The sequence below is a fragment of the Mastigoproctus giganteus genome, chromosome 12 (genome assembly GCF_048544385.1).
Source record: "Mastigoproctus giganteus isolate SK-2022 chromosome 12, ASM4854438v1, whole genome shotgun sequence".
In the NCBI taxonomy this organism is placed as follows: domain Eukaryota; kingdom Metazoa; phylum Arthropoda; class Arachnida; order Uropygi; family Thelyphonidae; genus Mastigoproctus; species Mastigoproctus giganteus.
In genome coordinates this window covers 144,424,114-144,441,613 of record NC_143586.1, presented here as the reverse complement: position 1 = coordinate 144,441,613, position 17,500 = coordinate 144,424,114, and positions in this window count along the sequence as shown.

Genomic DNA, 17,500 nt, shown 5'->3' with positions numbered 1-17,500 from the left:
AGCTAATTTCAAAATAAAAAAATTAACGAAAACTATTGTCATACACTGATTCCGAACATGTAGGAGATAGTGTATATAAATATGTGCATATGTTTAAATTTTTGCATATAAATGCTATACAGAACTAACGCAAATTACATATGAGCTGCATTCAAATTATGTTTGACAGTGACGAATAACATTAGTTGTACATCCAAGTAATAGTAATTAATAATTAGAATAATATTCTCCTCAGCAGAGAGGCAAAGTGGAGTTGAACACAAATGTTGGAACCCATCTTGACGGCGATGATCTTGAAACTGTTAAAGCTCTGTTAGGTGGTACATGTCCTGAATCTTCTGAGCTATAATGGAAATATCAATTATAATATAGTATGATAGAATTAGTCTAAATTGCTCAATACATCGTAAACAACCCCAGCAAAAAACGAGATCGCGAAGTCAGAAAAAATGTGTCCAGAGATTCCTACTGAAACTGAGTAAAGAGAGAATTTTGACAAAATGTTGATCAAATGTCTGCATTCCTTTTATCTTTCAAGCTCTATTTTTATTGGTGCGCATTGAGCGAGTGAATATTGTATCATTGAAAATAGGTTCAAATACATATAGCTCATTAACTGCACTACCTCCAAAAAGTACGAGCCACACAAATTATTTTTCTCTTCATGGCACTTAGAACCGAGCTGAATGAAATCGAGAATGGTGTTGTCGAATGTCACATTGCTGGCTTTTCATTCTTGCATTACTGACTGCCTACAACGTTCAAAGTCGATCTCAGATATGTTATGAAATGAAAGTGTGTGGTGAAACCACTACCGTATCCAGCAACGCATAGAAAGACCACGGAAGTTCATTCCACTGACCAGAGTGTAATCGGAAGTACGACAGTCCAGTCAGATATCCCTGCGAAACATCAACTAGGAGTTTAAGGCGTCAACAGCTACTGACCTCTGTACGTGCGCACTACTAATGTGCTTCACAGCCTCCGTTTCATGGTAGAGCGGCAGCGTACAAGTCAACTATCACCAACCGCAATTAGCGGTCTCGTCGATTGCGGTTGATGATATTTGGCTTAAACGCTGTATTGTACGACTAACGCCGTAATTAGCGATAGAGCAGAGGAAACCTATGAAGTGACGGATCACGCTACACCCTATTCCGATCAGTTGGGCGAGTGTGAGTATGTTGTATTCATGAGAACGACTGCTTCCGAAGTGTGTTTTACCAACAGTGAATCCCGAAGGAGATGGGGTTATGGTGTGAGAGGTTGTTTCTCGTGGTATAAGCTATAACTTTTGCTTGGATATTCGAGGAACCATAAACTTACCTTAATATTTTACACAAATCCATGCTCTGTACGATGTGGCCGTTCTTTGGCACAGACCCATGTTTGTTTCAACAAGATGATGCCTCATGCCTTACTGCCGCTGCTGTTCGAGAATGGTTCATGGACGTGAACGTGCAAAGGTTGAAATGGTCGGTGCAGGGTTCTGATTTGAACCTGTGATACGCCTATGGGATGAACTGCAACGTTGGAGGAGGGCCGCACCAACGTGTCCCACATCTGTCGCTCAAATAATCACTGTTCGCCATGCATAGTAGTCATGTATATAGTATCTTATGTACAACGACTCCAGAACGCTAGTTCAGCAACGATCGCTGTTCATCAGGAGAAATGTAGGACTGTATCTGCTGTACCCTGTCGTTCGTTAGTGGAAAGTCGACCCAATATGGTGGAATGTGCCACAGCCGCAACCACAGGAGGACCGACACACACACTCACTATTAAAGTGAGTGGCAGTGACGTCTGTCTGAAACCGACGATGCTTTTTGAGCATAGTGTAGATATCGTCCATCAATAAAGTACTGAGTACACCACAGCTGGATAGTTTCGAAGTAGTTTTATTTTCTTTTGCGATCAAAATGGATTTTTATTCTCCACCTTTACGTGAAGAAGAAAATAATTCTCCGTATTTGCTATTCCTGTAAAATCCACTGACACCACTAAATTTTCCATTATTTCCATAACAGATCATGTTAGTTAAGTACACTCATGGAAACATCAGTTAACTGGAGACACTGCATGCGCTGAAATGGTTTTCTACATCAACAGATGGTCACAAACACGAATAATATTATCTGTCTATCTAAATAGATTTATCTATTCATTCTTACAGAATATAGATAATTAGTGTGACCAGAAGGTAATATCTACAACAGCGCTGCCTCGTAATGGTTTTGAAGCTGTGGATGCGAATCAGTTAAGTGGTCAGTAATTGATGGGAAGAGTCCACTTAATAACGATTGATCTCGATCGATATCCGGGTGTGAATTACTTATAAAGAGGGAACTTAAAGTCCCATGCTGTATTTAAAATCCCAGAGAATGAAGCAAATCGATAATTACAATGATTGACAATATTGAATAATTACAAGGATAACACACAAATTCTGGAAGGTAAGTGGTCCAGCGATATCGCATAAATCAATCCGCGAAAGAGCAGATCAGATCAGCTACAACAGCATACATGATATGCAAATACAGAAAAGCAGATTGAACCGGCTTTTCTTTTCATAATGATTAATTTAGCGATTTATTTACACATCTTGTTTTAGTGGGCGTTCGGTTTTAAGTTTTTAGTTTTATGAGGCTTTGGCTTTGTTTTTTGGTCCACTTACTATAGAAAGCTTGCCACCTGTGCGGAGTTTGGTGGGGGAGAAGATTCCTGTTGCCGCTTGACAAGAAACGCTATGTTCAGTATTCCTCTCACTCAACAGAGTAATTACCATTTCCATCGCTGTAATCTGACTCACCTCTGTAACATCATCAGGAGGATGCTACATTATCAGAAACATACAGAGCAGGAGTTCTTTTGCTCGAATTCGTTCCTCACTCCCTTCGTAATTTTTATTTTCATTGCTCCCCACCGAGTTAAGAAAATATTTGCATTTACCTCGAAACAGATGCAAATGTTTATAGAGAAAGTTGTAAGGATAATTTTTAAAAATTCGCCGTTTATATTAAATTCTGATGATAGCATTAGTGACGGGTTTACGACTTCCAACGAGATCTAGTTAGTTACAGAAGTGGATGATGAAATTATTCATCAATCACAGTGGGCAAGCAACATTTATACAAGTTATATGTAGGAAAACAACTATTTGGAGCACGGCTGGAAACCTCTGGAAATGGAAAAGTTTCCAGTGCGTCTCGTGTAATTTGAAAATACCCCCACCTAATTCTTTTTGTCTAAAAACTCACCACTGGCAATCATACAAAAAGATACTGAAATCCATGAAACTCCCTATTGGCTTCGATCCTCTACAGTACTTTTGAAATAGAGCCTATTTCAAAAGTTATTTCCATTTAATCCATTTCCATTTAATCCCTTCATGTTTGCTTATTATGTATTTTTCTCTACATCACATGCTATCGTTCAGGATCCGCCCTACACGCACACTACAACGTCATAAACATTGATTCAAGATACGGCCATAATTATTTGTGTATTTCGTTCCTAGTTATGAAAGCATCGTAAGGAGAAAGTTTTTGTCAGGATTGGTTGCTTCTCACTTTTCTGAATCATTGCCAAGCAATCCAGACTATTACCATTGTCTATAAATTGTATATTCGAAGGCGTATATTTTTCAGAGAAACGAAACTCCTAGAAAAATTCTTAGGGAATAAAGGGGACAAAAACCTCCATTTGAGACCAACTAACTCATTCCTATTTGTAAAGATCGGAATAACACTCGTCATCAATAAAATCCAAACTGGGCCTTTCCAAAGTAACTTATGGATGAACTGGTTGAGCCAACGCGTCGCCGCGAAAGGCTAATTTAATTTTACGCTATAAACAGTGCATTAAAATCATATCGAAATTTAAATCATTGTAAAGCAGATTCATATCCCCTCTGGGTAACCACAGTGCAGATTCTAAAAAGAGATCTTAACCGTGACGGGGGAGAGAATTACAAATACCTGGGGATTATGCAGGCTCGGCAGTTTAGAGCTCAACGAAATCAAAGCATGTCTGACCAAAAGATACCATCAAAGACTTAGAATCCTCCTCAAAGCAAAGTTAAAAGGAGGGAACAAAGTTCAACCCATAACATCTATGCAGTCCTACTGCTAGAACTTTACTAACTTGATTCTAGTCCTAGTACTAGAACTTCACTAGATCCGAACTGGAGAAAATAATGAAAAAGACAAGAACAAGGATGACCAAAAGCCACCAACACGTCCCAAAGTCTGCCTTGGAGAGACTGTCCATAGCCCCCGGAAAACAGGTGGAAAGTATTCTACAGACCTCATCGAACAAAATAAAGCATTTGAGAACCTGAAGGATTACTTCTAGAAAAACATAGCACCAATATACCAAGCCATAAGGAAGACAGACAAGCGGCATACCCCACTCAACCGCAACGAACAGACCCTATGCTCGCCATTCAAGACCAGGTAATCGACACTGAATACAGAAAATATATCGCCAAGTAACCCGGAGTGACGATGATACATGTCGACGATTAAACACATCGCCACAAGATGCAGGGTGATCGCCCAAACGGAGTGCACTCGTAGACTCAACCAGGTTGCTAGGAAAATGCATCAGAAACTATTGAAGAAATGCAGTTGATCAAAGAAAGTGCAGCATATTACAAATACGAACCTCAGGCTGTACTAGACCCCCCCCAAGGTGTATTGGGACCGCTTCATAATAACGGACAAAGCAAAGATTATGACCGCACGACAGACTGGTCATAACCCTCGTCGGCAAGAAGGAAGAGGCTGCCTATCTGACCGACATAACGGTGCCCACAACTGGCAACCCCCAGAAAACCAATGAGGAAAAGATCAGGAATTACACAGACCTAAGACAGGAGGTCAAAGACATATGGAACAAGTAACGTCATCTCGATCACCTGCTCAACCACAGGCATAGCCAAAGTGCCTACACATGAACCTAGCAGCAATGGGCCTCCCAGAGAACACCTAGAAGGAACTCCAAAAAGTCACAATCCCCGAACACCCGTAGCAGAGTCAGAAAGTTCCTCGACCAATAACTATAATAGCCGGATATAACAGCCACCTCGTGCACTTGGCACCAGTACCCGTCACGAGATGTTAAAAAAAAAAAGAAAACATCAAGAGAAATAATAATAATAATGGTAATAAATAAATATGAGCATTTACAGAATTATAAATTTGGCCTGTAGCCTCGGTGAGCTTGCCTATAAGTGCAGTTGTTTCAAAAACAAATTGACAAACAGCGTGAAAGCTTGAGTTAAACGAGGACAAGAAACAAATTATAAAAGAACCCTTAAAGAATCCTTGGAACCGACTGAGGAGGCAAAGATGTCAAAAACATCACAAGCGCACATTGCAGCTGAAAAATTCGAGAGTGTTGGTACTCTGTAGAATTAGCTAATCCACTTTACTTGATGAATGAATGAAATTCTATTCTCCAGACCGAAACGTAGGACAGAATCACAACAAAGTGTAAACATAGCCGAATACCACCAAGGGTGAAAGTTCACACTCACGCGCACATTCGTACAATATTCCGCTGATCAAAGGAGCGCTTGGAAATCCCGAATACACCACGTGCAGCAGCGATCCATAAATTTCCCACTTACTTCCACCCACGGTAACACGAATGTTCATCCATCACAAAAGAAACCGAATTTGCCTCGGGTAACTGACAGCGAACGAGAAAAAGAAGTTGAAATGCTTATTTCAGAATCACGTGCGCACCACGATGATTACATTTGGTTTATTCCGGTAGCCGTAAGAGTAGCGCGGAGCAATGCGGATGTGAATATTCATGAGACGACCATGCAAAGCGTTCTCTGAAAGTCTCGTGAGAATTATTTTGTCAGACAGTTTTATAAATCAAAGATAATATACTTGTAGACACAAGGAACTGCATTATTTGCATCTACGTGCTCTCTCTGTTCCTATAAATTAAGGCAGTTTCATGGACGGAACAATTTTTACGAGCTCATTTGTAAACTTACTGCACTGCTGAACACTAATGCGCGCAAAACGTTAAAACAGACAAACAGCGCAAGAAAATAAACATTTAACAGACGCTTCAAATGCTGAACTCTCATTTTTGAATTTATTTTGTAGAAGACTGACTTTTGCGTGTTCGTGTTATACCTGCGTAATTTCTTCCACTTGTTTTTATGATTATCCAGAAAGACAACCCGGTTGTGATACGTTCTCCATACAGAGTGACAGTTTTAGGTATCCTTTAATAAGCTAAAATTACATAACATCATATCAGTATAAATCTTTCAGTGAATTAAAAATATATTCTGCACTATTTGTTTTAATTTAATATTTTTGTTTATCTATTTGGAATAGTGCATACATTACACAATGAGACAATTAGAAAACGAGACTGATGCTATAAAAAATAATGATCCCATCTATGGGTAAATTAATCTTAGTTTCTTCAAAGTAACTTCTTCCAGCGTCCATACACTACTGCAACGATCACGAGGCGACTGGAACGACTTGTGGAAAGCAGTGACTGGTATACTGTTCAATGTTATCGTCACAGCTCTTTGAATGGTGTCGACGTCATCAAAATAACAGCCTTTCAGTGGTGCCTTGAACTTCGGGGACAAAAAGAAGTCGCATGAGGCTGTCTGTGAATACGGTGGGTGCGACAGCATGCAAGCTTTTTTACCAGCCAAAACCTCCCGAAGAGACTTGTGGATTGGTGTGTTGTTGTGCAAGAAGAACCAACTGCCTTCTTCATACTCAGGCTGCACACGATGGATTCTGTGCGACAAACGTTTCAAAACGTCCAGATAGTTGGCAGAAGTAACACTTTGGCCATTGTGCAAGAACTCTTTTTGCCCAATTTCCTTGCTGTCTTAAAATAAATATTTATGAACATGGTTTTGATTTTTGACCTTTCTTGACGAACCTTTTTTGGGCTGGTCAGAGTTTTCCGGCTTCCACTCCGCACTTTGTTGCTTCATTGCCGGGTCGTACTGAAAACACCATGTCTCGTCATCCATAACGATCTAATTCAGGAAGTTGGCTTTGCTTTCAGCGGCCTCAGAGAGTTCTCTGCAGTGTTCAACTCGCGCCTGTCGCTGAACGTCTATTAACGAATGTGGAACAAACCGTACACAGGCCTTCATTTTCTTCAAATACTAGGTTATTATTTCTCGAATAGTTTCCCCTATTAACGCACAGATCTGAAATCATTCGGATTGTTGCACATCGGTCATTGGTAATGATTGCCCGAACCTTTTCAACCAACTCTAGCGTTCGAATTCTTTTGCTTGGCCCTGATGTTCGTCATCTTGCAGTGATTCTCTTCCATGGGCGAACTGTTTATGCCACTCGAACACACATGCCCGAGACAGACAATTCTCCCCATATACTTGCTTCCTCATTTGAAACGTTTCCTTGGCAATTTTGTCCAGCCGAACACAGAGCTTGATGTTTGTTCATTGTTCCATTGTCCCTCCACAACACACCCACACACACACCAGAGACGTGCAGTTCAGTCCACAGTACGGTCTGAAATCGTGGAAATTTCCACTGACCTTGACTGCTGTGTTCGAGGAACAATCACTCTTTCATTTCATTCACCTGTATGCAGAAATACAAATGCAATAATATGCAATTATTTACAGGATGATAGAATAACGTGAAGAGTGTGAATCTAAATATCCTTAATTAGTCTTAACGGAACATGTATTAATGGTAGAATAAAAAAAGAAGGTACTTTAGCACACCTAAGGTCAGCTTCCCGAATTAATTTTGGGAACAAAAATATCAAATTTGTGAAGATTAATTAGGTTAATTCATCTTGCATATTTTTCATTTCTAGTGCTTACGTTCTGTTATTTATTATGTTTTAACAGCTAAAGAAATCAGGATGTGGGTGATAAATCAAATTTGACTCACGTGAAAATTGCTAATCAAAGCCAACTGGAAGAACAGTTCCGAACTGTTAAAAACAAACTGTGTTTAAAAGTCTTTCAAAGTTCGGAGAAATGGAAAGATCTCGTTGAAGCTCAAGATGGATTTCGCCAAAAATTCATAAGAGTAAGTATTTGTAATTATGAGTTATTAGTTGATTATTTTGTGGTATATTTTTTTTTCCCTCTCAGGTATGGTTAATCTCCCAAACTAAAATGAATTTTTATACTCATAAGAGAGTTGTCCATTAATGAATGGATGAAATATGCAAAAAGTAACTTTGTCCATTAATAAATGTTTTTATAATTATTATCATTATTAATCTCTCTAATAATTATAGTATTCCATCATTTAAAAAGGGGAGTTCCACGCCTGGCTGCATTCCTATTGGTCCGGCAGCCAGTCAGGAGATTTAAATTCAGGGAAATTTGGCAAATTGTTTATTAACAAAGTACCTTTTAGGTGTACTTTAATGAAAAAAATAAGTGAAAGAGCATTGCAGTTATTCTGGAAAAAAAACAAGTTAGAAAAGCTGACATACTCTATACGAAACTATCGGCAGTGCATATGTTTAATTGTGTGAAAATTAATTAATTTTACAGAAAAGTAACATTAATTTAACTAACTAGAGCTCTTGATATAAATTGAAGATAGCCTTGTATAAACCTTGAAAAGTGCATATTTTCAACAATAGATTATAATAACCATTTAACCTCCAAAATAGAGGATTGGTTTCAAAGATGAATTCCTCAACCTTGTAGAATAAATCCAGCAGTAATAAATGCTGCCCAAACCCAATCTTAGAAACAGCCTTGTAAAATAAGTATAGTTAACACTATCTATAGCAATCTAATCTTAAGCCTCTCTTAATCCAGGTGTCATGGGTATGTCTTTAGCAGAGTTCCTCTTCGGACAAAATAAACGTGCCGTCACGGGGGACTTCTCCAAATTTCTTTAGCCGTCATGGTTGTGACTGATGAGTGAAAATGGCCTCGATCGTTTCTGACATGCCAATCAAAGGGTCCGCAGTGATCCGCGCGCTCACACACTTTACTGTGGACATCCCACTCGTCACGCGCAAACTCATTCTTTGTCGCCCCTCTTCAGGTCTTCCGGGAGGGCAACTTAATTATTCCCTAAGAAGTCCGATGTCTTTTGGGATCCGGCGTGATGACATTGACGAAATCTTCTTCATTTGGTGCCCCTAACTGCGAATGAACTCCAAGACAGTTTTCGGGAACCAATTACTTAGCAGCGGTCAGGGTGTCGAATAACAGTCATTAGTCTTCCGTGAGAGTTTGCGAATGGTCGGAGACTTGGGGACTCACCAGAAAGAAAATACGCACAAGGCAGATCAACAGACATCTGAATGATGAGATTCGAAATAAAACAGATATCTTAAGTCATGCAAAATACAAGGATTGTGAAGAGTGCAATTGGAAATATTACCCCTTTTTTTCCTCTTGGAACAAGTTAGTAAATGAGTACCGCATACTCTACATTACCTATCTTATACTCGACTGTTACCTATCTTATACCAATTATTAAGAATAAACAGGACATGGTGACAACATACTTTCCATCACCACTACTGGTTCACACCACTACTGGTCCACACAATGTTTCGGATTTACTACTGTAAATCCGAAACATTGTGTGGGGTGTATAAACGAGTGTAATCGTGACTTTCCAAAGATAAGGCCTTATAGCCGTTAGCTATTCTGCAAGAATGGTGTTAAACGGGTTCTCTTCTACAATAGATACTTTCTTATATTGGAGGGAAATTTTAGAGGCTGCTGAAGCCTCCATACATAGCTGCCCTCTTCTTGCATTCCTTCACCCAATTCGAGGTACCGACTGCTTGGGTATGATTGCTATTGATGGATGTCCATTGCTCTGCTCATTTTCGATGACGTTTAAATTCAGGCACCCAAACTTTTGACACATGCCTATGACGGAACAGGTTCTCGTAATGTATTTACCATATTTTCATGATTATCCTTGATCGACAATCCCTTTTTGTAAAGGTATTTTATTACTGTTCGATGTTCAGTTTTGTTTTGTTTTTTTTTTTCATTTATCAAGACTCGAACTTCAGTGATCTAAAAAAATGTAGATTACGAACTATAACTTTGCATGTGTCCATTTAAAGATTCATATTATTTTAAAACATATATAGGCATCAAGAATACATCTCCTTGTATGAGAGGCTCGAAACTTCTCAAACAACCTCATAAATTTTAGGTATTACAAACTAAGGAATAGTTCAGTTGAATTCAATTGAATGAAATGCCATCCTGCTCGAGATTACCACCTTGCAATGGCTTTCCTGAGTCTAAGGTCATAATACAATTCGATATATTAGGGCTAACCTAACCTGCAGCACAATGCAATGTGGCCATTATATCACATTTCGCTCGACATACACTGTTGCTTTTGTAACATCGTACGACTGGAGTGTGAATACATCACCACACAGATTATTGTGTGGTGATTTATTCACATAGGAGTTTTACTCTTTTACATATGCCTTGTTAAATTATCTCTCATTTAAACTTGTTATTCTAAACCTTGTTGTCGGTTTCTTTCCTTGATGATACAGGTATATGGTCGATGATCACACGTGCATGACTATACCGAATGTGGCGCCAAGTACATTGCCCTACCATTAATATCCGGACACCTGCCATTACACAAAAATAATCTTTTATTGTGTCATTTAATATTTTATGCTGAAACCTTTTGCTTTTATGACGGCCTTCAATCTTTGCGGCATACTTCAACAAGCTTTTTATAAATGTCAGGTGATTCCTCTACTCGTTCTTTAACGCAGCCACCAGTACGGCCTTGTTCTTTGGGCGATCTCGACGAGCACATAACCGACGATCCAAAACATCCCAAATATGCTCGATAGGGTTCAGATCAGACTTTGGGCTGCCCAATACAACTTTTCCACAAACATGTCCTCAAACCACTCAGTTACGACCCAAGCACTATAGCATGGCGCGTTGTCTTGCTGATACACGTATGGGCCTTCGCCGAAGTATTGCCATAATGTTTGAAGTGCATAATTGTCTAGGCTGTTCTGGTATTGCACAGCATTCATGGTTTTGTCGATAACGATTAATGGGCCCAAGCCACACCATTAAAAAAGCAGCCCCATACCATGACACTGCCTCCACCAAATTTCATTGTTGAGAGTATACAATCAGGAAGGAACTATTCCCCTGTGGCATTCGCCACACCAAGGAACAGCCATCAGACTGGTAGAGTGCGAACCCCGATTCGTCTATTCATAGTACTATTTTCCACTGCTCTACAGTCCAGCATTTGCGCTCCTCACACCATGTTAATCGGCGTCTAGCATTTGTTGAGGTGAACAGCTGCATGACCATTGTAACCTGCAACCTTACCATTTCAGGAGAGAAAACAAAGTCCATACTCCTTAAAGGCAGGCTACAAATCACAAGACCACCTACAATAAAATTAAACTTTATGCCCATACGGCTGCACACTGAAGTCAAGCTCCTAGGTATCTTCTTAGACTCGGGGCTTACCTTCCACCACCACCTAAAGTATCTAGCCAACAAAATTCAAAGGTACAGTGCTATGATAAGGCGAGTCAGCAGGGCAGACTGGGGGCTGAAGCACAAAGCTCTTACTCTGATATACCAAGCGGCATACGTGCCAATTGTGTGTTATGGTGCCTCTATCTGGTACCGAAAAGCCATCCTAGCAAGAAATAAACGTAAGCTGGATTCAATCCAGAGATTCATGCTCCTTTCAATTTGCAGGGCGTGCCGCACCGTCAGCACCCCTGCTCTGCAGGTATTAACTGGATGTCAGCCACTATACTTAGAAGTGGTTAAAAGAGGGCTTTTTTATCACTTAAGGAAGAGAGTTCCAACCCAACTGCTAAATTTTCAACTTGACACCACAAACGGCACCAGACAGGAAAGACAACGGTTAACCCAACATCTACAAGAGATATGGCAACATGACTGGGACACTACAACAAAAGGGGCCATCACAAAACGATTCCTTCCATCCATAAGCTCAACTCACCCAGAACCTCCACCCTGGTTTTCGCCTGGCCTCCATGTGACCTTTATCATCACCGGCCATGGATCCTTCCAACAAAAACTGACCGCCATGGGAATCGAGAATGACCCACGTTGCCACTGCGGCGAAGAGGAGTCCTGGGGGCACCTCATGTATGAGTGCCCCAGCTACGACAACATTAGGCTTAAATTCCTCACCACAATACAGAGAAACCCTCGTAATCAAGAATCCACTCTGCTACTCGAGGAACATACCTATAAGGCATTAACCACCTACGCGCAGGAAACATTTGCTCTTAGGCGAGCTAAGATTGCAGAACTCAGAGCCCAAGAACTAAACCGGACCGGCGTGGGATAACTCTCTATTCCCCCGGAAAACGCAGACATAATCATGCAAACCCTAATAGGGTAGGATCTATTGCAGGCACCATCCAAGGTGCGGGATGCTGGCACTCCTTGGAGTGCGGGATTTAAGTCATCGCAAACCCGAAATGGGTAGGATATACTGCTGGCACCGATCTAGGTGCGGGATTGCTGGCACTGACCTCAGTGCGGGATCTACAGGCACTATGCCATTGACAATTACACAGGGGCACCTATCCCCTGTGACTTTTTAAACCCACACTCTTTCCTATACTTCGCCCAATTAAGGTGGATTTATTCTCCACTGTCAACCCACCCAAATTCATTCCCCCTCAAATCCTCTATTCTTCTATGTCCCTCTCTCTCTCCCCCTTTTTTTTTTTAATCTATTACTTTTTTACTTATTTTTATTAATTTATTTTTATTTTATATATATATATATATATTTTTTTTTTTTTTTATTATTATTATATATATATTTTTTTTTTTTTTTTTTGGTCTCCGTCAGGAAGCTCAGGCAACCCTGGCGGAGGCCAGCCAGAATATAATGGGCAGCCTGGCTCACCTCCCACTGGTGGTGGCGGGCAACATGGGGTTCCCTTAGGGGCCTTGCGGCTAAGCAGCCAGAGACAGAACAACAGAACATAGCACAACTCTGTCACAAACCAGACACCACACTTTTTCTGGCTTTTACAGAGATTCTGTAAATTCTTCACAGAGTACTATGGTGCAGATGTGGGAAACCACCGGTGGCGCCTTCCACAAAACACTATGCCACTATGTACTAGTGCTGACATTAGTCCCAATACTCTCACAGAGGGTTCGTGTAACTTGAGACAAAAGCAAATTACAATTTGGCGCACAGTTCTTTGCAGAATTCTCTTGTCCCGTTCTATAATTTTTCGGAGTTTACCAGGTTTCTCTTTGGCAGATTCGGTGCCATTCCTCGTCACTAACCGTTGAGCTAGGGAACCTCAGAATGACTGCGATGTCTCGTACAGAAGGCTTGCTTATGTGACATCTAATTCTGTTGAATGTATCATCTTGCATGCCCACTTTTGTAATTTTCTGTTTGAAGCCCAGTGTGCATATTTAAAGCAGGTTCTGTGTCGTGTTGCATGTATAGGACCTGTTTTCCCATCAATGGAGAGGTGTCCGGATATTAATGGTAGGGCAGTGTATATCTCCGGCAGAGAAGTACTGCTTATTCTGTCAGCAATAGTCTTCCTAGATCATATGTTGAGCTAAATAGATTTGTGCCTTTCTAAACGTTTGCATACTAATACGTACACCATAAAATACTAGTACGAGTTGACTACAAAATCGCGTTATACAAATACAACATATACAAATATATTACCATACTTTGTGATATCAATCGGGTTCAGATAGGTAACGTGCATAACTCTGTACTACCAAAGGAAATCTTTGGAAGGGTAAATTATTATCCAACTAAAGTGAAATATCGTTTTAGTTTCAAATCAAATGTAAATTAAAGTTTTACCTGCTTTTTGGATACAGCAGCTGACTTCGAAAGATTTACTGTATACAACAGTACATTGACTCTACAGTATGATTCAAAAGTCTCCATACATAGGGAATAATGTTTCTTTTTTTCTGGTTTTAGGTTCTCTTCTAAAATGCCTTTGTTTAGAAGAGCATATGAAAATCATTCTCATGGCCGGATCAGGAGACTATCTCAAGTTGCAGTGGAATTTAACAGGTGACATGGCAAGCACATCACACGCGATGCTGTTGCCAAACTTATTGAGAAGTTCAGGAAGACTGGAAGTATTACTGACCAACCGAGAAGTGGTCGTCCACGAACTTCCACTAATGAAGGCACAATCGACATGGTGCTGGCAGCTTTGCAAAGAGTCACCAAAAAAGCACACGACGATTGTCTGCAGAAATCAGTGTCAGCCAATCGTGTATCGTCTGCATCATGAAAAAGCACAAATGGCATCGATACAAATTGCAAAGGTTGCAGCATATTACTGAAGACGACCCGGATAGGAGGATGGAATTTTGCGACTGTGTAGTCAACAAATTGGACGGTGACGCAAAATTCTCATCTGTAATCTTGTTTAGTGATGAAGCCAATTTTTAAGTTAATGGAAAAGTTAATCGCCAAAACCTACATTATTGGAGTGATGCCAACCCTCACTGGATGAATTCCTCAAAGATGCAAAGTGCGGGAAAACTGATGGTGTGCTGCAGATATAGGGAAACAGCATTGTCGGACTTGTTTTCCTTGATACAAATCTGAATACTGAAATATACCTAAACAATGCTGTCTCTGCTAAACGAGGGAGAATTTCCGGCGTATTTTCGGCAAGAACCGCCCCATTTCGGTATCTGCGTGCACGGATGGTTGGATCAGCAGTTTCTGCGTTTCTGGATTGGCCGACATGGTCCCGTGGAGTGGCCTCCGAGGTCCCCAGACCTCAGCCCACTCGATTTTTATTTGTGGGGCACTTGAAGCCCCATGGTATACCAGGAAAAGGTACAAAACATGAATCACCTAAAACAGCGGTTCCCAACCCTTTTTTTTTTTATCCTCGAACCCCTTTCAATATAATATATTTTTTTTTATCGCGAACCCTTTTCAACATAATATTTTTAAAGCGAGCTTATATTCTCTGAAATCGTATAATATTTCAGAATTTTTATTATAAAATATTTCCAGTACTATGTTTTTATAAGCGACATTGAGTAATAATATAAATTATTATAAATTATTATTTCATTTCACAAATATACGTGGTCTCAATTCTAATCTCGACGATGTCTATTTCCACTTGTAGTCTGCCAAACCCCATGTACTTTTTCTGACAGAATCTCAGTTATCGGTTGATTCAACTACTGCTCATCTCAGATACCCAAATTATTCGCTGTATGATTCCTTTCGCCTCAAAGGAGGTACTTGTGCATGTGTCGGTTCTGATATTCCCTGTCAGAGACTTGGCGATTTGGAATCTCCTCTCTTTGATCTTCTCTGGCTTAAAATCTCGCTACCTCATTGTATCAAATTCATCTGTTGTCTCTACCGTTCTCCCAACTGCACTAATCACTTGGAGCTCTTTGACTTCCTCTTTGCAACTTAACTTTCTCCAGTCCAACTTTCCTAACAGTGAGGTAATTTTCCTTGGAGATTTTAATGTTGACAACTCCAGCTGGCTTCCGTTTTCTAATCACACCGACTCAGCTGGTCGAGATGCTGAGGCTTTTGCAATTACTAATGACTTTGCACAGATTGTTCATTTACCTACAAGAATACCGGACAATACTAATCATACAGCCAACACGCTTAATCTTTTTCTCACAAACAACCCTTCTAAGTAAACGGTCGAAGTGAGAGGTCCTTTAGGCACTTTAGATCACAACTTGGTGATTGTCTCTTCTTCGATGGAGCCTTTATCTTATGGCTATTCCCAACCTCGTGTTGTTTAGCATTACAAGAATGCAAAATGGGATGACTTGCGAGATTTCTTTTCTTCTTTTCCATGGTCGGATTACTTTTTCAAAACTTCTGATGTCAACGTTTGCTCAGATCGTGTCAGTGAAATTATTCTTGCAGGAATGGAATCCTTTATCCCAAACTCCACTTTAAAATCTCGTCCTTTATCGTTCTTTACCTTGGTTTTCCAATAAATGTGCTAAGGCAGTTCAAGAGAAGAATGATGCATATCGTAATTGGCTTGTTTCTAATTCTTCAGTTTCATTTGCTACCTACACCAGAGCTCGCAACAATTGTAAAGCAGTTATTAATCAGTCCAAACTAGCGTTTGAACAGGCTAAGAGTAGAAAACTTGCTTCTTGCCCTAATGGTAGCCGAGCATTCTGGTCTCTTGCCAAAGCCATTGGCCGCAACTTTTGCCCATTTCTGCTCCCACCTCTGTCCAAACCAGATGGTTCTGTTCTCATTTCAGTCAAGGATAAAGCTGACCTGCTAGCATCCCATTTTTTCTTCCAACTCCTGTATTAATGATCTTGGTAAAACACCTCTCACCATTCCCAACACGCTCCATTCAATGCCTCCTCTGGTCTTCCGTCAAAAGGATGTCAGAAGGATTTTGACGAATCTTAATGCTAAGAAAGCTCCAGGTCCTGATGGTATTTCTCCACTTGTTCTGAAAATCTGTGCTCCTGAACTTACTGCTGTTCTTTGTCGCCTTTTTTCATTTTCTTATTCCAAAGGTGTTTTTCCTTCTGCTTGGAAATTTGCTCATATCCAGCCAGTTCCTGAAAAGGGTGACAAATCCCTCCCATCCAATTATCGTCTCATTGCAATTAATTCTACTCTTTCTAAAGTAATGGAGAACTCAATTAACCGCCAACTCTTAAACTACTTAGACACCTTCCGTCTGATCAACGATCGCCAGCATGGATTCCGTCAGTGTCGATCCACTGGTGATATTCTTGCTTATGTTACCCATTTATGGACTAATTCAATGGAAAGGTTCGGGGAAACACAAGTAGTTGCTCTTGACATCTCAAAGACTTTCAATCGTGTTTGGCATAAAGGTCTTCTAAACAAGCTTCCATCTTATGGTTTGCCAACTGTTTTTAGTAATTGGTTATCCAGTTTTCTCTCTGATCGCTCACTCAGGGTGATGGTCGATGGCTCTCTGTCTTCTAACTTCTCCACTAATGCCGGTTTCCCCCAAGGTTCAGTTCTTTCCATCACTCTTTTCCTCTTGTATATTAATGACCATCTTCCATTGACTGGAAATCCTATCCATAGTTTTGCCGATGATAGCACATTGCATTCCACTTTCCATTTTCAGAAACCTTGTCCTGCTCAATCAGCTTCAAATTCTCGAAAATCTGCTAGCAATTCCTTTAATGCCGATCTTCAGGTACTTCTCCAGTGGGGCAAAGACAACTTAAGTGATTTCAACCCTTCTAAAACTGTCTTGTCTTATATCTCGCAAAAAAGATTTTTCTGTTCCTATGCTTATCTTTAGCGACACTCCGATTTCTAGGCAAAATGATATATCTCTTTTGGGGATTACCCTGACTTCTAATCTCTCTTGGCACAAGCACATTACAAATATTGCTTCCTCTGTATCTAAAAAACTTGGTTTTCTCTTTCGCTTTTACTTTTCTTCCAAATAGCTGCTC